General features: G+C 37.9%; 1 protein-coding gene across 3 annotated transcripts in view; it reads right to left on the reverse strand.

The window, feature by feature from the left end:
- The window catches only part of CLCN5 (chloride voltage-gated channel 5), a 193782-nt gene that overhangs the window by 121561 nt on the left and 47745 nt on the right, over positions 1-24476 (reverse strand). The window contains exon 1 of one of the 3 annotated variants that reach the window (XM_044937318.2): positions 15924-19516. The exons of 1 other annotated variant lie outside the window; for it this stretch is intronic. The gene's annotated coding sequence lies outside the window, so the exon portion shown is untranslated. Of the gene's footprint in view, positions 1-15777; positions 15801-15923; positions 19517-24476 lie in introns of those variants that run through there. One more of the 3 variants, XM_044937319.2, reaches the window with a different exon arrangement.

The raw sequence follows: 24476 nt of genomic DNA on the forward strand, positions 1-24476 counted from the left end.
TCACAACAAACTGTGGAAAATTCTTCAAGAGATGGGAATACCAGACTACTGTACCTGTCTCCTGAAAAATCGGTATGCAGGTCAAGAAGCAACAGTTGGAACTGGACATGGAACAACAGGCTGGTTCCAAATTGGGAAAGGAGAATGTGAAGGCTGTGTATTGTCACCCTGCTTATTTAACTTATATGCAGAGTACATCATGTGAAATGCCAGGCTGGATGAAGCACAAGCTGGAATCAATATTGCCAGGAGAAATATCAATAACCTCACATATGCAGATGACATCCCCCTTAAGGCAGAAGGCAAAGAAGAACTAAAGAGCCTCTTCATGAAAGTGAAAGAGGAGAGTGAAAATTTTGGCTTAAAACTCAACATTCAGAAAACTAATCTCATGCCATCCAGTCCCATCACTTCATGTCAAATAGATGGGGAAACAATGGAAATAGTGGAAGACTTTATTTTCTTGGGCTCCAAAATCACTGCAGATGGTGAAATCACTGCAGCCATGAAATTAAAAGACCCTTGCTCCTTGGAAGAAACGCTATGACCAACCTAGACAGCCTATTGAAAAGCAGATACATTACTTTGCCAACTCTGTCTAGTCAAAGCTTTGGTTTTTCCATTAGTCATGTATGGATGTGACAGTTGGACTATAAAGAAAGTTGAAAGCTGAAGAATTGATGCTTTTGAACTGTGGTGTTGGAGAAAACTGTTGAGAGTCCCTTGGACTGCAAGAAGATACAACCAGTCAATCCTAAAGGAAATCAGTCCTGAATATTCATTGGAAGGACTGATGCTGAAGCTGAAGCTCCAATACTTTGGTCACCTGATGCAAAGAGAAGACTCATTGGAAAATATCCTGATGCTGGGAAAGATTGAAGGTAGGAGCAGAAGGGGATGAAAGAGGAAAACATGGTTGGATGGCATCACTGACTCAATGGACATGAGTTTGAGCAAGCACTGGGAGATGGTGAAGGACAGGGAATCCTGGTATCCTGCAGTCCATGGGATCACAAAGAGTCTGACACAACTGAGCAACTGAACAATTCCTTTTTCTTCTTACCTAATTCCTCTTGTAAGGACTTCCAATACAGGCATACCTCGGAGTTATTTTATATTTGGTTCCAGACTATAGCAATACAGTGAATATTACAATAAAGCAAGTCATATGAATTATTTGGTTTCCCAGTGCATATGAAATAAACTTATGTCAAAATGTACATATCTTAATTTTTAATTAATTATTTTAATTGGAGGATAATTACTTTACAATATTGTGGTAGTTTTTGCCATACATCAACATGAATCAGCCTCGGGTGCACATGTGTTCCCCCATCCTGAATCCCCCTCACCTCCCTCCCCACCCCATCCCTCTGCATTGTCCCCAAGCACTGGCTTTCAGTGCCCTGCCCATGCATCAAACTTGCACTAGTCATCTATTTTACATATGATTACATGCATGTTTCAGTGCTATTCTCTCAAATCTACCACACTTGCCTTCTCTCCCTCATATCCAAAAGTCTGTTCTTTACATCTGTGTCTCTTTTGCTGTCTTGCATATAGGATTGTTGTTACCATCTTTTAATTTCCATATATATGCATTAATATACTGTAGTGGTTTTTCTCTGACTTACTTCACTCTGTAACAGGCTCCAGTTTGATCTACCTTATTAGAACCGACTCAAATACTTTCTTTTTTATAGCTAAGTAATATTCTATTGTGTATGTGTAACACAACTTCCTTATCCATTCATCTGCTGATGGACATCTAGGTTGCTTCCATGTCCCAGCTATTGTAAACAGTGTTGCAATGAACACTGGGGTACACGTGTCTCTTTCAATTCCGGTTTCCTCAGTGTGTTTGCCCAGCAATGGGACTGCTGGGTCCTAGAGCAGTTCTATTTCCAGTTCTGGTACAGCCACTATGGAGAACAGTGTGGAGATTCCTTACATACCTTAATTTAAAAAATACTTTATTGTTAAAAATGCTCACCATCAACTGAGCCTTCAGGAAGTCATAATCCTTTTGCCGATAGAGGGTATTGCCTCCATGTTGATGGTTGCTAGCTGATCAAGATGGTAGTTGCTGAAGGTTAGAGTGGCTGTGGCAATTTATTAAAACAGGACAATAGTGAAGTTAGCCTCACTAATTGACTTTTCCTTTCATTTGAATACTTGGAGGCCATTGTAGAGTTATTAACTGTCCTAATTTCAATACTATATGTTTCAAGGAATAGGGAGGCCAAGGAAAAGGAGACAGGGAAACAGCTGGTCAGTGGATAGTCAGAACATACACAACCACAATTAAGTTCACTGTCCTATATGCACATGATTCGTGGCATCCTCCAAAATTGTAATAGTAACATCAAAGATCAGATTACAGTTTACCATGATGAATATAATAATGAAAAAGTTTGAACTATTGTGAGAATAACCAAAATGTGACTCATGTGACACCAAGACATGAAGTGAGCAAATGCTATTAGAAAAAACGGCACCAAGAGACTTGCTTGAAATAGGGTTGACACAAACTTTCAATTTGTAAAAAATCACAATATCTATGAAGCACAATGAAGGAAAGTGCAGTAAAACAAGGTACACCTATACTATGCTGAATAAAAACAGTGAGACTGGGCATCCTTACCTTGTTTCTGATCTTAGAAGAAAAGTTTTCAACCTTTCACTGTTGAGTATGATGTTAGCTGTAGTCTTATTATATATGGCCTTTATTATGTTGAGGTACCTTCCCTCTAAATCTACTTTGTTATTTTTTTAAACATAAATGGATGCTGAATTTTGTCAAGTACTTTTTCTCCATCTATTTAGATGATCATATGATTTCTAGCTTTCATTTTGTTAATGTAGTGTATCACACTGACTAATCTGTTTGAGAATGGATCATCCTTGTGTCCCCAGAATAAATCCTACTATGATCCTTTAAATGTAAGTGTTGGATTCAGTTTGCTAATATTTTGCTGAGAATTTTTGTGTCTATGTTCATCAGGGATATTGGCTTCTAATCTTTTTCTTGTGGCATTCTTATCTGGTTTTGATATCAGGGACATGCTGGCCTTGCAAAATCAGCTTGAAAGAGTCCTATCCTCTTCTATTTTTTAGAAGAATTTGACAGAGACTGGCATTAATTCTTCTGTTAATGAAATGAAGCCATTTTCTTTGAATAACCAGTGAAGCCTCTGGCCCTGGACTTTCATTTGTTGGGAGGTTTTCGATTACTAAGTCAATCTCCTTGCTAGTAATAGGTCTGTTTAGATTTTTTCTTTCATCAGACTTCATAGGCTGTATTTTTCTAGGAATGTATCCATTTCTTTCAGGTTGTCCAATTTATTAGAGTGTAACTGGTCCATAGTAATGATCCTTTGTGTTTCTGTGGCAACAGTTGTAACATCTCCTCTTTCATTTGTTTTTATCTGACCTCTTTCTCCCTCTTTTTGTTGGTGAGTCTAGAAAAGATTTGTTCATTTTATTTATCTTTTCAAAGAATAAGCTCTTAGTTTCATTGAGCTTTTCTACTATCTTTTTAGTCTCAATTTATTTCTGCTCTAATTTTTGTTATTTCTTTCCTTCTATTAACTTTGGGCTTTGTTTTTCCTTTTTCTAGGTGCTTCAGCTTTCTTTTAGTTTCCATTTGCATGGAATATCTTTTTTTATCCCCTCATCTTCAGTCTCTGTGTGTCCTTATATTCATAGCGAGTCTCCTGTAGGTAACATATATAAGGGTCCTAACATTTAAAGCAATTATTGATAGGTGTGTGTGTATTGCCATTTTGTTCATTATTTTCTGTTTTTGTAGTTTCTCTCTGTTTATTTCTTGCTCTCTTCCTTAGCGTTTGATGACTTTCTTTAGTGGTAAGTTTATATCCCTTTATCCTTCTCTTCCATGTATTGACTATAGGTTTTTGTTTTATGGTTGTGTGTGCTTAATCACTCAGTCATGTCTGACTCTGTGCAACCCCATGGACTGTAGCCCACCCAGCTCCTCAGTCCATGCGGATTCTCCAGGCAAGAATACTGCAGTGGGTTGTCATGCCCTCCTCCAGGGGATCTTCCTGACCCAGGGATTGAACCCAGGTCTCCTGTATTGCAGGCAGATTCTTTACCATCTGAGCCACCAGGGAAGCTTTTTACTTTACAGTTACCATAAAGCTTCAGTTCAGTTCAGTTCAGTTCAGTCGCTCAGTCGTGTCCGACTCTTTGCAACCCCATGAATCGCAGCACGCCAGGCCTCCCTGTCCATCACCAACTCCCAGAGTTTACCCAAACTCATGTCCATCGAGTCGGTGATGCCATCCAGCCATCTCATCCTCTGTCGTCCCCTTCTCCTCCTGCCCTCAATCCCTCCCAGAATCAAGGTCTTTTCCAATGAGTCAACTCTTTGCATGAGGTGGCCAAAGTATTGGCGTTTCAGCTTGAACATCAGTCCTTCCAATGAACACCCAGGACTGACCTCCTTTAGAATGGACTGGTTGGATCTCCTTGAAGTTCAAGGGACTCTCAAGAGTCTTCTCCAACACCACAGTTCAAAAGCATCAATTCTTCGGCACTCAGCTTTCTTCACAGTCCAACTCTCACATCCATACATGACCACTGAAAAAACCATAGCCTTGAGTAGACGGACCTTTGTTGGCAAAGTAATGTCTCTGCTTTTGAATATGCTATCTAGGTCGGTCATAACTTTCCTTCCAAGGAATAAGCGTCTTTTAATTTCATGGCTGCAGTCACCATCTGCAGTGATTTTGGAGCCCAGAAAAATAAAGTCTGACACTGTTTCCCCTGTTTCCCCATCTATTTCCCATGAAGTGATGGGACTAGATGCCATGATCTTAGTTTTCTGAATGTTGAGCTTTAAGCCAACTTTTTCACTCTGCTCTTTCACGTTCATCAAGAGGCTTTTTAGTTCCCCTTCACTTTCTGCCATAAGGGTGGTGTCATCTGCATATCTGAGGTTATTGATATTTCTCCCGGCAATCTTGATTTCAGCTTGTGCTTCTTCCAGCCCAGCATTTCTCATGATGTACTCTGTATATAAGTTAAATAAGCAGGGTGACAATATACAGCCTTGACAAACTCCTTTTCCTATTTGGAACCAGTCTGTTGTTCCATGTCCAGTTCTAACTGTTGCTTCCTCACCTGCATATAGGTTTCTCAAGAGGCAGGTCAGGTGGTCTGGTATTCCCATCTCTTTAACAACTTATATCTATAACAGTCTATTTTAACTTGATAATAATTTAAGTTTGATCCCATTTTAAAGCTCAATGTTATTACTCTCCCCTTACCATGTTTTATGTTTTTTATGTCACATTTATCTTTCACCTTGTACAGATAATTGTTGTAATCATAGTTATTTTTACTACTTTTGTTTTTTTTAAGCTTCATACTAACTTTCAGTTCAGTTCAGTTGCTCAATCTCATGGACTGCAGCATGTCAGGCTTCCCTGTCCATCACCAACTCCTGGAGCTTGCTCAAACTCATGTCCATCAAGTTGGTGATGCCACCAGCCAGCTCATCCTCTGTCATCCCCTCTCCTTCTGCCTTCAATCTTTCCTAGCATCAGGGTCTTTTCAAATGAGTCAGTTCTTCGCCTCAGGTGGCCCAAGTATTGGAGCTTCATACTAGCTTTGTGAGTGATTAAACCACTACTTTTACTATATATTTACCTTTCCAGTGAGATTTAGTCTTTCATATGTGTTACTAAATAACACCCTTTCTTTTCAGGTTAAACAAGTCCCTTTAACATTTCCTATAAGGCTAGTTTAGTGGTGATGAACTCCTTTATCTTTTGTTTGCCTAGAAAACTCTCTCTTCCCCTTCTGAATAAATAACTTTGCCAGGTAGTATTCTTGGTTGGAATTTTTTTTCTTTCAGTACTTTGAATACATTGTACCACTCCCTTCTGCCCTTCAAAGTTTCTGCTGTAAAATCTGTCTTTGGGGGATTCCCTTCTGTGTAACAAGGTGTTTTTCTCTTGCTGCTTTTAATATTCTTTGTCTTTAACTTTTGACATTTTAATTGTGTCTTGGTGTGGGCCTCTTTGGGTTCCTCTTATTTGGAACTCTCTGGGCTTCCTGGATATGGATGTCTGTTTCCTTCCCCAGGTCAGGGAAATTTTCAGCCATTATTTAAAAAGCAAACCAGGATCAAGTAAAAAGTTTCACAAAACCAAAAGCAAATATGTAAAGTCACAAGGATAAGGTGAAAGAGCAATTAAGATAGTATAAGAAAAACAAATATAAGATAGATCACCTAAGCAGTGTATAAGAAAGTCTACCATTCTCTGGTAAATATCCATTAGATAATTAAAAAATAAAAGAATCACTGAACACATCTTTAAGACATTGAGGGGACGTCCCTGGTGGTCCAGTGGTTGAGAAGCTGTCTGCCAATGCAAGGGACATGAGTTCAATCCCTGGTCCAGGAAGATCCCACATGCTGTGGAACAACTAAGCCCATGAACCACATCTATTGAGCCCAGCACTCTAGGGCATGCATGCTGCAACTACTGAAGCCAGCACACCTAGAGCCTATGCTCCACAAGAGAAGTCACTGCAATGAGAAACCTGTGCACCACAGTGAAGAATAGCCCCAGCTCACCACAACTAGAGAAAGCTCACGCTCAGCATCAAAGAGCCAGGGCAGCCAAAAATAAATAAATAAAAATTTTAAGAAAGAATCTGAGGCAATATTATCAATTAAGGAATTAAGGCTATCCTTCCACATCACTGAACCATCTCTTAAATTTACAAGAATTTGAATTTAAAAAGAAAAAAGTTCCCTAAATGAAAAATATAGACTAATTATAATGCTAAATTTTATGCAGTAAATACAATAAAAATTATAGATTTGATTAAATGAAATCTGACCCTGATTATAAAAATACATTTAAAAATGTCTACTTCTGCAAATGGCAACAGAAACAGACTCATGGATAAAGAAAACAAACTTGTGGTTACCAAAGGGAAGAAGGAAGGGATGAGGGGCAGATTATGGGCATGAAATTAACAGATACAAACTACTGTGTATAAAATAGATAAGCTGGGCTTCCCTGGTGGTTCAGTGGTTAAGACTCCCAAGCTCCCAATGCAGGGGCCCTGGGTTCAATCCCTGGTCAGGGAACTAAGTCCTACATGCAACAACTAAAGATCCCATGTGCTGCAACTAAGACCCAGAACAGCAAATAAATAAAAATAAGTATAAAATAGATAAACAACAAGGATACAATGTATATCACAGGGAATTATAACCATTATCTTGTAATAGCCTATAATGGAGTATAATCTGCAAAAATACTAAATCACTATGTTGTACACCTAAAACCAATACAATACTGTAAATCAACTATACTTCATTTTTTTAAAGGCTATTCCTTTTAGGTTTTCTAATGCAAATTAAAAGATATTAGTCACAGAATCTGTTTCTAAACAAGCAAATTTTAAACCAAAACCAGATATTACAATATGATTTTTTAAAGCATGAGATAATGATTTTTTAAATATCCAGGAAGTAAAACAAAATCTAATGATTTTTAATCAAACAAAAAGCTGATAAATTTAACATGACAAACACAATTTAACTGAAGAACTGTTTCATTATTTCAATATGGGAAAGCAAATTAGCAACAAAAACAACAATGAAAGAGTTCAATATATCTAAAAAAAAAACAATCAATAGAATATAATCATCAGGTTCATAATAATCAGGTGGAAAAGTTTGGGAAAGTGTTTTTCACAAAAATTTATCATATGCTCAGACTTAAAAAGTCTCAATAAATATGAAATGGAAGGATTCTTACATAGTAAAAATTATAAGTAGGATAAAAGAATACAAACCACATGGAAATTATGAAATACATTTTTCTTAAATGACTACTAAATCAAGAAAGTGACTATTTAAAATTCAAGTATGAATCAAAATATACCCATAGCTCTACATGTCTCTCTTAGGAAAAGGATGGTTTTAAAAAAGTAATAAAACAGATAAACCGCTAGTACAATTCAACAAAAGAGAAAAGCACACAAAGTATTGATTTTAAAGATATATAATTAATGCAAAGATGATATACATCATTAGGGCATTCCATATGCAGATTTCCTTTTAAAAAATGAAAAGTGAAAGTGAAGTCACTCAGTCGTGTCTGACTCTTTGCAACCCCATGGACTGTAGCCTACCAGGCTCCTCTGTCCATGGGATTCTCCAGGCAAGAGTACTGGAGTGGGTTGCCATTTCCTTCTCCAGGGGATCTTCCCGACCCAGGGATCAAACTTGGGTCTCCCACATTCCAGATAGACGCTTTAACCTCTGAGCCACCAGGGAAGAGTTTCTTTTAAAAAAGAAAAGGAATAATAGTTTTCTTTTCTAGAAAAGAAAACTCAAGTACCCAAAGTGAAATCAGGAATCTAAGTGAAATCTAGACCAAAGAAATAAACAACATTATCAATAAATTTCAAAAGAAACAAAAATGGCACTTAAATATCTAAATAGTAAATGAATAATAATTCTATCACACAAAGATTCCTTAAAAGTGTTCTATCTAACTCATTTTCATGTAGTGAAAGTCAGTTTGAACTAAATCTGACTTAGGGCTATACTCTGAAAAGGAAAATTATAGTTTGGTCCTATCTGTGAACATAGATGTAAAATTCTAAACAAAATTTTACCAAACCATACACCAAAAGTTTAAAATAATTGATCTTCATGGGCATTAAGATTTTAGCCTGAGGCTAATTTTAAATAAGACCAGAGATTCACGAGAAAAACAGAAAAAATAAAATTAAGTGAATAAATAATAGTTTAAATAAGAACTGACTCATTGGGAAAGACCCTGATGCTGGGACAGATTGAGGGCAAGAGGAGAAGGGGGCAACAGAGGATAAGATGGTTGGATGGTAACACTGACTCAATGGATAAGATTTAGCAAACTTTGGGAAATAGTGAAGGACAGGGAAGCCAGGCGGGCTGCAGTTCATGAGGTCGCAAAGAGTTGGGCATGACTTAGCAACTGAACAACAACAAACAGTTTAAATGGCCTGAAAATTCAGTATTCATTTCTGATTTTAAAAGAAGGATTTTCTTTTAACTATAAATATGGTATGTCTGAGAGAAGTCGACACTATTAAAGCACACACACTAGAGGTATTCATCAAAAAAAAAAAAAAAGGCAGAAAACTACACAAAGATATCTAGTCACCATTCCTAATTAATCACGTTAGAAAACTGAATCATTGTAACCATGTATAAAAATGAACACGTAACATAAGCAGATAAAATTAAAACAATAATATTGGCACATTATATAATTATATAACCTAAAAGACAAAGATATTCAAGAAACAAAATTAAAAGTAATGAGTTCAACAAAGGGGTAAATTATAAGATAAAATCTAAAAACTCTTTTACATTCCAATAATAAACATCTACAGAAATTTGTTTTACCACAGCAACAACCAGCAGAAAAAATTAACCCAAGAGTTACCCTAACTGGGCACATATATGTCATGGGGACTAAACATGGCAAAGATGACAACAGTTTAATACAATACAGAAACATTTAGGACTTCATTTCCACCTGGACATTTACTGAATCCTGTCAATTTTACTTCTGTAATGTGACAGTATGATGTACAAATAGTTTGTCATCTAACTATAACTATAAAGTTAATGCTCAAGTTTCTCAGAACAAGAAGTTAGAGACAGATGGTTTCTATAAAAGGAATGAATGAAATAAACCACAACTAAATGACTACTTACTACAATACTCACCCACTGTGTTAGTAAAATAATACAGATAAAGCCAAGTAAGTGTGGGCTATTTGAGTAATGAAGACACACTCAAGATGCTGTTGACTATACAACCCCATAAACAAACTGTCTGACCCCGTACTCTCAGTCCAGGAACAGATTCCCCCACCACACCCTCAAATTAGATAGCTCCTCTCCCACGTAAAAAGGGTGTTTTGTACAAAAGATGTTTGCCACGACTGCATTCATAATCTGTTTTAAAAATCCCAGAGATGTGATTAAAACAACTCCAATATAGTACTTATTTCCCTTACTCATTGATCATTTGAGTGATACACACATAAATAAAACATGCAGTCTCTAATCTCAAGAAACTTGGGTGATTATTTAATTCAACCATTTAAATAAATGTTTATATCATGCTACATGAAAATATAAAAAATAATGTTAGCTGAAGAGGTCTATCAGTGACAAAGCAAAAAAAACTGGACAATCTATGGTGAAAGCAATGTGGCAAGATTTTCTCTCTACACTCACACAAATAGAAACAAAGGAGAGAGACAAGAATGTGTAAGAAATAGACAAGAATATAAACATTTGGTGTTCTAAATCTGTGGAATAGTTTTCCACATACGTATACAAATTTGCACTACAACTTCTATAATGCTTTCAATGGCAAAGTTTGGCATTATCTACCTGTTTTTATTTATATTTTTAAGAGGGAAACTAGTTGTGTATTAATATATGTAATTCAGTACACCCCTCTTTTTCCTTCTCCTCTGTTTCTCTTCTGTCAATAACATAAAACTCAAGTAGTTCTTGTGAATTACTTGCTACATTTATTGAAGAGTAGGTTTTATGTTCCCTTTTTCTAATTTTAAAACCAGATGAATGGTATATGTTATATTTCTTTACTTTTAAAAAGTTGCTTTTTTAAAACTTGTGATTCCTAACTGAAATCTTCCAGTGGGTCAGTGATCCTTGATAGAAAAAAATAAAATACAAGCTTCCTCACCATGTTTTATGTGATGTTACTTGTTTGAATGTAAAAAGGAATCTTCAAAGTCCGCATAACAAGTTTCCCACCAGGGAGCGGGGCGGGGGGCGGTGGTGGATGGGCTCTACATTTAGGCTCCCCTGGCCCTTTAAGACATTTTAAGGGACTTTAGTCTTAAAACTTCTAACTTATTTTGCTCCTAAATGTCACCTACATTAAAAACAGTGTTTTGTTTCTGTTGCCACTCTGAAAGACAGCTCAAAATTAGGAGATTAAAAACAGAGAAAGAAATGAGCAGGGGTGATAATGGTGGTTGAAGGGAAAAGAGGAAGAGCGACTCAAGCCAAGACAACTTCCCCAGATTCCTTCACATGTATGGCCACTGGTTCCAGTTAGAAGCATCACAAAGCCTTCAGACTCAGAGGCAAAAAACACAGGATCCAAGGACTTAGACTAATTTCCTTAATGATGCCACTGAGAGTCTGGTGAATTTAATCTTTAGAAGGTTTATTCTACTGGTTTCAGATTCATATTTTAGCTCAAACACAATTAACGATAGTTCAAATACATTCTTCTCTGTGTTCTTTGTTATTCTCTCAAAAGCTCAACAGCTGCTACTCTCTGGCTACTAGAGAGAAATGAATTTAGTAATATTTGGATTTAAACTCTGAATCTAGAAAGACCTGACTTCTGTACTTAAAAACTTCACTTAGAAAATAAGTAAATAAACAGAATAAAAATCTGCTAAGACTCCTGACACATGGAAAAATAAAATAAAATATCTATGGTATGAAAGTGAAAGTGTTAGTGGCTCAGTCATGTTCACTTCTTTGCTACCCCATGGACTGTAGCCTGCCAGGCTCCTCTGTCCAGGGAACTCTCCAGACAAGAATACTGGAAGGGGTTGCCATTTCCTTCTCCAGGGGATCTTCCTGACCTAGGCATCAAACCCAGGTCTCCTGCATTGCAGGCAGATTACCATCTGAGCCACAGGGGATTCCCTACCTATGATATCTTCCTGTGCAATTTCAAGATACAGTTTTCTGTTTATCACTTTTTTTTTTTTTTTTGGTTAGTAGGTAGTATAAGGGTTCAGTTTCCAGATTAAAAAGTAGGGAAATATTTTTTAAGTAGGGAAAGACATGTACAAGGCTCAGAGATGGATAAATGCATTTACCATGAAATCTGAAATTAGAATTCAAGCAACTTCAACTATGTGGGAGAATGGGTAGCAGAAAAAGAATTCACACAACGTCTTTGAATTACAGTGTGAGAAACGGTGGTTTATTGGGGAAAGGAACTTTCAAAAAATTCTTTTGGGAAAAAAAAACTCATTCCAGATGAGTCAAGGATTCAAACTTTTTAAAATTTTTGAGACACTATAAGAAAATGGTATACTAACGCATATATATGGAATTTAGAAAGATGGTAACAATAACCATGTATACGAGACAGCAAAAGAGACACTGATATATAGAACAGTCTTTTGGACTCTGTGGGAGAGGGAGAGGGTGGGATGATTTGGGAGAATGGCATTGAAACATGTATAATATCATATATGAAACGAGTCGCCAGTACAGGTTTGATGCACAATACTGGATGCTTGGGGCTGGTGCACTGGGACGACCCAGAGGGATGGTATGGGGCGGGAGGAGGGTTCAGGATGGGGAACACATGTATACCTGTGGTGGATTCATTTTGATATATGGCAAAACCAATACAATATTGTAAAGTTAAAAAATAAAATAAAATTTAAAAAATTTAAAAAAAAAGAAGGCAGAAAAAAGAAAATGGAAGGGTGCATTTTTACTCAACGTGTGAAAGAATTCTATTAATACCAAAACAAAAGAAGAAATCATCACCTATAGGTGATGAATATGACTAAATAAAAATAAAACTTTTCATACATTAAAAAATTTACAAAGTTTAAAAAGAAAGCAATACAGTCTCCCAGAATAGTGGAAATAAAAACAAAAATAAACAAATGGGACCTACTTAAACTCAAAAGCTTTGCCACAGCAAAGGAAACAATAAACAAAATGAAAAGACAACTCACAGATTGGGAGAAAATATTTGCAAATAATGTGATTTACAAGGGATTAGTCTCCAAAATTCACCAACAGCTTATGATGCCTGACAGCATCACAACAAACAACCCAGTCAAAAACGGGCAGAAGACCTAAACAGACATTTCTCCAAAGACATACAAATGGCCAAAAGACACATGACAAGATGCTCAACATTTCTCATTATTAGAGAAATGCAAAACAAAACTACAGTGATATATCACCTCACACCAGCAAGAATGGCTATCATCAAAAAATTGACAATAAACGCTGGAGAGAGTGTAGAGAAAAGGGAATCCTCCTACACTGTTGGTGGGAATGTAAATTGGTAGAGCCACTATGGAGAACAGTATGGAGGTTTCTTTAAAAAACTAAACATAGAGCTACCCTATGACCCTGCAATCCCAGTCTTGGGCATATACTCCAAGGAAAAGATGATCCGAAAGGATACATGCACCCCAGTGTTCACTGCAGCACTGTAGCCAAGACTTGAAAGCAACCTAAATGTCCATTCACAGGGGAATGGATAAAGAAGATGTGGTACATATATACAATGGAATATTACTACTAGGCTATTAAAAAAGAATGAAATAATGTCATTTGCAGGAACATGGATGGACCTAGAAGTTGTCATGCTGAGTGAAATAAGTCAGACAGAGGAGAAATATATGGCATGAAATCCCATAAATGCAGAATCTAAAAAGAAATGATACAAATGAACTTACCTACTAAACAGAAACAGACTCACAGACTTAGAGAACAAACTTACAGTTGCCAGTGGGGGATGGTGGGGAGGAGGAGAATAGGGAGTTTGGGATCTACATGTACACACTGCTGTGTTTAAAATGGATAACCAACAAGGACCTATTGTATAGCACATGGAACTCTGGTCAATGTTATGTGGCAGTGTGGATGGGAGGGGGGTTTGGGAAAGAGTGGAGATAGCTGAGTCCCTTCACTGTTCACCTGAAACTATCACAACATTGTTAATTGGCTATACGCTAATACCAAATACAAAGTTTAAAGCTTAAAAAAAAAAAAGAAAAAAACAAAAAGTTTGAAAAACAAAAATAAACAATTATTTAATTTTAAAAAATAAAAAGAAAGCAATACAGATAAAAGCAGCCATGATTTTGATGAAAAAAGAACTTAACATAGAAAATAATGAAGATCTAATACAACCTGATAGTTAATACTACTTTCCTTTGGGTTAGTGGCTAAAAAAATATAAAAATCTTATGTCAGTCATCAAAAAAGGAACACCAGAATCTGTTTAGACTCATCAGCAATTAAAGTACTACCTATTAACTCTTACAGCCATATTTTATTCTCCTGATAAACAATACTAGTTTTTAAGGATACAGTATTCTATCGGCTCCAGGTGAATTAGTTAAAGCAACAAATAGTAGAAAAATCCGTATTTTTCAGTCACTGACATTTTATATACTGACCATTTCCATGTACCACTAGGATAGTTCTACAACTTTTAGGGTGTATTTTTAGCATTTCAGTTCCTTTCAGATTTTTTTTAATTTCAGATTTTTAGTCATTTATGCCTAAATCTATTTGTTTGGCAATCTTTCATAAATATTTTTCCACTTTATTTCTGCCATTAAATGAAACTGCTTTTTGAAATTTGGTTGAAAATATTTTCAGCCACAAGCTTATTTATCAATTAATAGTTTTTGTACACATTCTGGTGATTTTACATTTAAAGCATACTTCTAAGAAGACATTTTGGGCTATTTTAATTATTTTGATTCAATAAAGCCTATATGATAAAGAGAAAGCTTTCAACAGCATTGAAGGACTGGCTGAATTTATTCTAAAGTGGCATTAGATATTAAATATTATTTTATGATAGAGGTATCAGACCAACATGCTGTACATCTTAAAACAATGTTATATGTTAATCATATCAACAAAAATAAATGTCATTTTAACTACATAATATAAAACTAAGAGATATATACATATAATTAACTCAGCATCCCAATAATGTTTGTATCATTAATCCTAAATACATTAGACAGTTCTAGACTTTTAATGTGACTAATTAGAATTTGTAAAAGTAAAGTTGCTTCAATACAAAAGAATTATAGGCAACAAAAAGTGAAGAAAGCATAGCTAAAGAAGTAAAACAGGCAGAGAAGTTAAGAAGTCACCTGAACACTTGGAGGACATTTTTTAAATTCACAAAGATATGGCCAAACAAGTAGATATGTATGATGGGCTGAAAGTGAGTTATATTTGTAGAGTCTGAAAAAATTTGAGGCAGAACAGAACTAATTTGAGGCAGAAAAAAAGCTTCAGAACTATCCTGTGATACACAGAAACCAGCAATGTGAGAAAACTGTAGACAAGTTCATTCTTTCAAACAAATCATCTGCTTCCCAAAAGTTTTTAAATTGATCAATGGTTAAACTGTGGTATATTAGTGATGAACTAAAATCTAGCCATCAAAACACAAAAAATGATAAATGTGTAGCCCATGGTGGAGGGTGTGAAAAGAACTGAGCTGTAGTCAAGACTTCAATAAAATAAAATGAAGACAGAACACCAAACATCTGTTGTTTGGTAAAAATCACAAAGACACAAAGAGATAAGAGCTGCATGAATAGTTGGTACTCTGTGGGGAGGGTATTGCCCTCTTTTAAGATGTATTAGTATATAGTAAATAAAAACATCACATTATCTTCAATTTATTTATGCTTGTTTCAGAAGACAAAATGCCCCCCATCTTCTCCATAGTTGGCCCCTAACCTGCATTTTGACTATTCTCACCTTTGTGTGGGCCTGTGCTTCAACTGTCTCCAAGGGACCCCTGTATTTCCAGTGACACATGTAGTCCACTCCTCCCATTTAAAACAGAATCACAAATACTCCTTTATTTTAATCTTGCTGTCCCCTCCAGTAATATACACCCCCACCCCCACCATCCATAGAGACTCTGCTCCTACCTTTATCTTCCACATTAGTTGGAAAAAATGTCCATCCTTTCGGGAAAGTCTATAGGCCAAACCTACCCAACCACTACTTTATCCTGTCTCTTGGTCTTCTATGCAATATAACTACATAAAAAAAAGTAGTTAAGGGATCAGCTTACCCTAGGTCACAACACTGATTTACAACAGAGAGAAAAATCTGAATCCAGAAAGCTTGACACCAGTTGCCCATGGCCACAAAAGACCCTTATGCGCCCTGTCCCTCTTCCAGGTGATTGAGATCCGCTAGTTACGGCAACTGGAGAGGAGCAGCTGTCACCATCACAGCTGAATTGGCTTGGAGCTGGCTGGCCCAGCCCTGCCTGACACCTGCTCCATGCTCTAAAATCAGCCTTTGTACAGCCTGGCTTCTGGGAAAGAGGAGACACTAGGAGGAAATGGGGGTGGGGGAAAGTGGTTCTTTTGTTAAAAGTCTTCCTCCATAGAACTTCTTTGGGGGAATCTTAGACCACATATTTTGAAAAATCTCCCTGTGGTTATGATGTACAACCTTGGGTACTGAGTCCAGTCCAATAAGGGGAGGTATGAAGATGTATCAGATAACCTCTAGGAAACTGATCACTACAGCAACTCTGTTACTGTGTTAATTACAGTAGTCTTGGAGAAAACATACCAGGGTTTGGAATTCTACCCCTGACACTTATTTGCTGTCTGACTGGAGCCCCATCATTTTACTTAGAGCCTCAATTTCCTCATACTACAAACTGGGGATACCACCATTAATTTCCCTGGCTTATGAAGTGTGCTTAAAAATTCACTGCACTGTGCCTGACACACATACAGTCATGAAAGTTCCTTCTAAAGGAAAAAAAATTAAAAGTTTTCTATGGAAAATAACTGCTTTAAAAATACAATCAACATTAGGGAGCAGTTCCCTAACATACTCAACTTGTTAGGGAAACAAATCCCTAACACCAGCACCTATTTTAACTCCCTCTCCCAACACAGACAAGGCTCTAACATTCTTTTCTCCCCTCACATCCACTCAATAAAAAGCTTCTTCATAAAACTATCTAATCTGAATGGCTCTGAGTATCTACTATTTATGATACAAGTTTTTTCCCCTGAAGAAGACTTTTCCTCTCCCATTGTCTTATCTATATCCTTGACTTCCTTAATGAAGCTTGAGAAAAATTTCTGTTCTGAAGTTGACTTTACTGGTTTCTTCCCAGAGAACCAAAATTAGCCTAAGGCACCTGCTTTTCCTATGACCACCTGCACCCAAGCAGAACAAACTGGCCATGGGATCTAGTTTACCTCTTCTGCCTACTGCTCTGGTATAACCTTTGAAAACACTTTTTAATTTACTGTGGCAGCAACTCTCCACTGTAAAAATAGCTATGTACATAAACTAAAGCCTGAAAGAAAATACAAAAAGAATAAGAGCTTCTGTGTTAGAGGGATGAGAGTCCTGGCTAGTTATTTCCAGAAACCTAACACTAAATACAAATTTTTACAAGTGGTTCTTCCACACAGATGACTGAAAACTGAAAGCTTTCAGGCCCCCACTACTCAAACCTGCCACTTCTGAACGACATTATCCTTGCCTCACTCCATTTCAGGAGTCTTAACTATTAGCAGCAGTCTCACCTCCCTTTGCCTGTTCTCATATTTAGCAACTCTTCAGAAATATCTGATATCAAGGACCACTTCACCCTGGAGCCCATAACTTCCTGTGGACTGTTTTACCATTATTCCTTACCCACTCTCCCACCCCAGGAGTCTCTTGGAGTTTTGGCCCTGGCTTTATTACCAGCCCACTTTCCCCACCCTCTGAAGTGAAAACAAGGACTCCTAACCACGGGACTTCCAGGGAATGCCTGCCAACCGAGGTTTTTTACTTTAGAAGTGGTTCTCAAATGTCGGCCTGCACCACAACCCCATGGAGAGCTTGTTCAAAAACAGTTGGCCCATCCCTGGAGTTTCTTTCAGTGGCTTTGGAGTGGGATCTTAGAATTTGCCTTTCTATCGGTTCCCAAGTGGATGCTGTCACTGCCAGGAGTAGGGGGCACACTTAGAGAACCACTGCTTTAGGCAGAAGAGAGCTAAACTTGGTTAGACTTGGGTTTCTCAACCTCAGCCCTACTGATATTTTGGACTGGATAACTGTTGTGGAGGGTTATCTTGTGCACTATAGGATGCTTAGCATCCTTGGCCTCTACTCAATGCTTATAACCACGTGCCCCTCCCCCAAGTCAACTGTCATAATCAAAAGTGTCTCCAGACATTGTCAAGTGTTCCAAGTTGGGGGTGGGGAGAGGCAAAATCACCCCAGGTTAAGAACCACTGACTTAGTCAAGTTCCCTTTTAGTGAAGTGATGAAACTTCTTCCTCTTGTTCATAAAATGCAAATTCTTTTCCAGATGTGATCATTTTTGTTTAATTCATCCATGCACCCATCCCACTATGTGTCAAGCACTGGGGGGCTACTCATAGGTTGATGAACAGGTCCCTGCTTTTATTGCAATTACAATTAATAGAAGAGACAGTGTGAACAGTAGGCTCTGGAAACTGTGGGGACATGGAACAAGGGGACACAGCAGGCTTTCTGAAAGATTATGATAAAGATGGGCAGGAGTTGGCCAGACAAAAGGGTTAGGGGAGGAAAATTCCAGGCAGAAGTCATGGGGGCAACAAAGCATGAAAATCAGGGAACTACCAGTTGTTCCCTATAGCTGGAGGCAATCATCATTTTTGCCCTGTGTAGGAAGGGGCAAGTTAGGGGAAAACAATATTATCAACTCTTTAACCTTTCTATCTCCTATATCCATTTCTGATAATTCTCTGTCCTTCCTCCATTTGTACCTTAAGCTATATCCATTTTTAAAAATTTATTTTATTGAAGTATAGTTGATTTACAATGGTAATTTCTACTGTACAGCAAAGTGATTCTGAATACATATATATATATATACTTTTTTCATATTCTTTTCCATTATGATCTATCACAGGATACTGAATATAGTTCCCTGTGCTACAGAGTAGGACCTTGTTGTTTATCCAAGCTATAGCCATTTTAAACATCTTTCTACTAACCCTGGAGCCTTATAGAATCACTTTCTCCAGGTGTCTGTATTAAATTATTCCCCTTACTTCTATCATGACACCCATTACACTTAGTTATAACTGTTTTTGTCTGTCTGCCCTTACACTAAGTCCACAATCTCCATTAGAGCAGGGACCATGGCTGCCCTTTCTTCAATGTATTTCCAGTGTCCTGAACAATGTCAAGTATAGACAAGCCACTCAAACTAAATATCACCTGAATGAATAATGTCCTCAAATTCTATATGTCCCAAACTGAACACTCACCAACACCTTCCTTCCGCAAACCAGGTTCTACTTCTATATTCATCTACCGTCCCTCCACCTCCTACATACCCCATGCACATAGTCTCATCAAAATCTTGGCATAATCCCTCACTTCTTGTTTTTCTCATTCCATATATTCATCTTAGAGTCTTCAATGAGAAGCAAGATCTATCCCCTGAACCTCACTAAATACTTCATCTGGCAGACAGACTACGGAAAGAGCATGGGGTTTGGGATCAAATTAGAAGTGGGCTCCTCTCACTCCTCCTTCTTAATTACTAGGTTATTTTGAACAAGTTATAATCTCAGAACCTTAGTTTCCTTACCTTTAAATGGGTTTAACAGTATCAACCTTACATAGGTTGTTATGAAGTTAAATGTTATGTTGCTGCTGCTAAGTCACTTCAGTCGTGTCCGACTCTGTGCGACCCCATAGACGGCAGCCCACCAGGCTCCCCCATCCCTGGGATTCTCCAGGCAAGAATACTGGAGTGGGTTGCCATTTCCTTCTCCAATGCATGAAAGTGAAAAGTGAAAGTGAAGTCGCTCAGTCGTGTCCGACTCTTCGCGACCCCATGGACTGCAGCCTACCAGGCTCCTCTGTCCATGGGTTTCTCCAGGCAAGAGTACTGGAGTGGGTTACCATTGCCTTCTCCGAATGTTATGTTACTCAATAATAAATATTTCCTTTACCCTCACAGCATCCCTAGCAGGAGTAAGTAGCAGTCAGGAAGACATGTAAAGAGATAAATAAGAAAGTCAATAAAATGGGAAAGACTGAGAGGGATAACACAAAAAGCCAAAGAAGAAATAAAAATTTAATCCCATGAGAGACCCATATTTACTTTCCTACTGTTTTCTTTTCTCAAAATTTAACATTTATGCTGACCAGGCACACAGTAATATCCAAGAGAAATGAAAACATATGTCCACCAAGAAACTACTGTTCATAGTAGCATTATTCATAATAGTACATAAGTGGAAACAACCCTAATGTCTGTGAACTAGTGAATGGATAAACAAAATATGGTATATCAATACAATGGAATTTTATTAGGCAGTAAAAAGGAATGAAGTACAGTTATATGGATGAACCATGAAAACATTACGCTAGGTCAAAGAAACCAGACATAAAAGATCATGTATTGCAATCACATGATTCCATTTATATGAGATTATCTAGAATAGCAGAGAAGGCAATGGCACCCCACTCCAGTACTCTTGCCTGGAAAATCCCATGGGCAGAGGAACCTGGTAGGCTGCAGTCCATGGGATCGCTAAGAGTCAGACACAACTGAGCGACTTCACTTTCACTTTTCACTTTCATGCATTGGAGAAGGAAATGGCAACACACTCCAGTGTTCTTGCCTGGAGAATCCCAGGGACGGGGGAGCCTGGTGGGCTGCCGTCTATGGGGTCGCACAGAGTCGGACACAACTGAAGTGACTTAGCAGCAGCAGTATCTATAATAGGCAAACCTACAGAGAGAGAAAGTAGAGTAGTGGTTTCCTAGGGTTGGGGGGGGTGAATATACTTAAAACCATTGAATCATATACTTTAAATGGGTGAGTTGATGATATGTGAATTATATATTTTTAGAAGATTTTATTTTTATTTACTTTAAATTAATTAATTTATATTTTGGCTGTGCTGAGTCTTTATTGCCATGTGTGGGCTTTCTCTAGTTGTAACGAGTAGAGGCTACTCTCTAGTTAAGGTGTGCAGGCTTCTCCTTGCAGTGGCTTCTCTTGTTGCAGAGCACAGACTCTAGGTCATGTGGACTTCAGTTGTGGCACATGGGCTCAGTAGTTGTGGCTCACGGGCTCTAGAGTGTAGGCTTAGTAGTTGTGGCCCATAGGCCTAGCTGCCCTGTGGTATGTGGGATCTTCCCAGGACAGCAGTGAACCAGCGTCCCCTGCACTGCAAAGTGAACTCTCAACCACCACAGCATGAGGGAAGCCCATGAATTATATCTTAATAAAGCTGTCTAAAAAGTGTAATAGAAGAACAGCTAGAAAAATGGAAAAAATTATTTTTTCTAATTATTTTCTTCCTATATCCTAGTAGACTGCAAGAAAATCCAACCAGTCCATCCTAAAGGAGATGAGTCCTGAGTGTTCATTGAAAGGACTGATGTTGAAGCTGAAACTCCAATACTTTGGCTACCTGATGTGAAGAGCTGACTCATTTGAAAAGACCCTGATACTGAGAAAGATTTACGGCAGGAGGAGAAGGGGACAACAGAGGATGAGATGGTTGGATGGCATCACTGACTCAATGGACAAGAGTCTGGGTAAACTCCAGGAGCTGGTGATGGACAGGGAGGCCTGGCGTGCTGCAGTCCATGGGGTCGCAAAGAGTCAGACACAACTGAGCGACTGAACTGAACTGATCCTAGTAGATTATCTTATATATTCCACTCTAAGGAATGCCACCTTTGACTAAAGAGAAATTGTCTTGCTATAGAGAAAGTCTCTCTGGCACTAGCCATGAAAAGGATTCACCAGCATTGCCAGACATGCTGGTAAGGGAAAATAGAGCCAGGCGTGAGTTGAAACAGAGGTCAATGTCCTAGACCAGCTCTTCTCAGACCTGAATGTACATGTGTATCAACTTGGGACTTGTTTTCCCAGGGCTGGTGTGGATGTATAATGAAAGAATGTACTAAAATGCATTACAATTGGTAACACGTGATATAAATGTTGCTGTTACTCAGTCAAGTCAAATGTTTCTGAGGATGTGTGGGGTCACTGTGAGCGGAGGAAGGGAAATAGCAATAAAGTTTCCTTTTTCCTTCTCTGCTTAAGGAAATGACAGCCACTTAACCTCACTGGGCCTCAGTGTCTTTAAATCTATATGTTAGAAAGCATCTGGCACAGGTTTTAGAATCATACAATCTTAAATGGCTTAAACATTCCTAAGCATTAAAGTCATGTGTAGATAGCTGAGAGCTTATTCATCAAGGTCACTTGGTGTGGAAAGATAAAAACTCTGGGGTCAGAAATCCTGGGGATGGGGCACAGGTCTAACACTTGCTAAGCTTTATATCTTTAGTAAATTCCTCAGTGTTTCTTCGTATTTGATAGGAATGGGAAAATACATCTTGCCTGCGTCACAGGGTGGTGGTAGGATCAGATGCGTTGACAGCAAAAGCATTTTATCAAACTCTGGATGGGCTGCTTCACACATCTTTTTATTGTATATGTCTATCAGTAGAAAAACAGAGAAAAATCTGAAAAGAATTATTTATATATATATATATATGACTGAATCACTTTGCTGTACATCTGAAACAAACACCACATTGTAAATCAACTATAATTCAAATAAATAAATTACAATACAGAGTTGAAAAACCAAAGTTTGAAAAAAATAAAACCTAAAACACACAAATACAAAAAGAAAAACACTAATATGGACTCTCATGTATTAATATTATGTACAATATAAAACATACAGGCTTCCCAGGTGGTGCCAGTGGTAAAGAACCCGCCTGCTAACACAGATGTGAGAGATCCCGGGGTCAGGAAGATCCCCTGGAAGAGGGCATGACAACCCACTCCAGTATTCCTGCCTGGAGAATCTCATGGACAGAGGAGCCTGGTAGGCTACAGTCCACAGGGTTGCACATAGTCAGACATGACTGAAGAGACTTAGCACACATAAAACATATACAAAACAGAGGGAAGAAGCATGGGGTAAAAATACAGGATTAGATTCCATGGTATAACAATCAATGTTTAAGTTTACTGAAATTGATAACTATCCTACATTTCTGTAACACTTTATCTCTATTCCTAAGAAATATACATGCAATTCTTTAGGGACCTGATGCAAAGAACTGACTCATCTGAAAAGACCCTGATGCTGGGAAAAATTGAAGGTGGGAGGAGAAGGGGATGACAGAGGATGAGATGGTTTGATGGCATCACCAACTCAATGGACATGAGTTTGAGTAGGCTCCAGGAGTTGGAGAAGGACAGGGAAGCCTGGCGTGCTGCAGTCCATGGGGTCGCAAACAGTTGGATGCGACTGAGAGACTGGACTGAACTGAACTGATAGGGCCATGATGTACGCACTTTACCCTCGAGAGGTGCAGGAAATATGTGTACAAGCATACACACCCACACACCAGGGCCTGCAAATGGAGTAAAATGTTAAAAGCAGGTGAATCTGTGTAAAAGGTGTAAGGGTGGTCTTTGTTTGCTTTTCTCTTTTTCTGGCAAAGTTTCAGTAAGTTTGAAATTATCTTCAAATAATTTTTTTTAAAACTAGAAAATCTAATCATTGGGACTTACAGAATGGTGAGGTAATGAACTTGGCCCACTCTCTCCTCAGCAAAGCAACAATTTACGTGGTAAAAATTATTTTTAAAAATAACCATTTTAAGCCTCTAGAAATTGTCCTAAGGGTGTACAGCAAATGGAAGAAAGAAAGAAAATACACTGAAGAAAATCTATTAAATCTCAGTAAGAATGGATGGCATTTGAGCTACAACCTGCTTCTTATTACACTCCCCAAAGCTTTGTGTGATAGGGGCTCTACCCTGAGTAGCCAAGAAGATGGGGGCTCCTTCCCTTCCCGTGGCGGGGGGGCAGGTTGCTGGTATTCCTCATTCACCTGCCCTCTGTTGCAGAAGTTGCATTCTGATCAGGAGCAGCCAAGAAGATCAAATCTCCCTTGCTCACCCAGCTCACAGTTGCAGGGAAGAAACTCTATTCCAGGTGTAGGAGGATAAGAACACTGGGCCCTGTTCACCCTCACTCCAGCTAACTCCTAGGACAGAGGCTCCAACATCCTTTTGTGATAAAACCATCAATAAACTAGGCATAGAAAAGAACTTTCTCAACTTGATTAAATGCTACCAAAAAAAAAAAAAAAAAAACAGAGCTAACATTATAACTAATGTTGAAAGACAACACTTTCCTCCTAAAATCAGGAAAAACACAAGGTGTACAAACTCACATTTTCTACACAATACTGTCCTGGAAGTTCTATCCAAGGCAATTAGGCCAGAAAAAGAAATTAAAAGCATCCAGATTGGAAAGTAAGAAGCAAAACTATCTACAAATACAAATGACATGACCATGTATACAGAAAATCCTAAGGAAGTCACTAAAAACCTATGAGAACTAATAAATGAGTTCAGCAAAGTTGCAGGACACAAGGGTAACATAAAAATCAATAGCATTTTCATACACTATCAATGAACAATCTGAAATGAAATTAAGAAAACAACTGCATTTATAATACCATCAAAAATAGTAAGATACATAGGAATAAATTTAACAAAAGAAATGAAATTTATACTCTGAAAATTCTATAATATTCTTAAAAGAAAT

Source organism: Bubalus bubalis, chromosome X, assembly GCF_019923935.1.
Source record: "Bubalus bubalis isolate 160015118507 breed Murrah chromosome X, NDDB_SH_1, whole genome shotgun sequence".
Taxonomy (NCBI): Eukaryota; Metazoa; Chordata; class Mammalia; order Artiodactyla; family Bovidae; genus Bubalus; species Bubalus bubalis.